Source organism: Spermophilus citellus, assembly GCF_964194105.1.
Source record: "Spermophilus citellus genome assembly, chromosome: 13".
Lineage (NCBI taxonomy): Eukaryota > Metazoa > Chordata > Mammalia > Rodentia > Sciuridae > Spermophilus > Spermophilus citellus.
Genome location: NC_138193.1, coordinates 82,139,247 through 82,139,534, shown reverse-complemented (window position 1 = coordinate 82,139,534; position 288 = coordinate 82,139,247).

The following is a 288-nucleotide window of genomic DNA, read 5'->3' as shown; positions in this document are numbered from 1 at the left end:
ACAGAAGACATGCAATCAGAAGGAAACATTTACCAGCCGGCTGCTGCTGCTATGGATGAGATCATTGGGGTAGTAACAAACTCCATAACATTACAGGAAATTACTTCTGACTTACACTCCCATGTAATTGGGGGATGGCTTACCTTTAATTTAATTCTCATCTCCACTTTCTCTAATATTTAATATTGGATAATCCTGGTGATCCTGGTTACCTGCCTGACCTGGCTCCTTCCCAGTGTTGGTCTTTGTGAAGAACTTGAACTCAGTAGACCATGGCACTCCTAGATT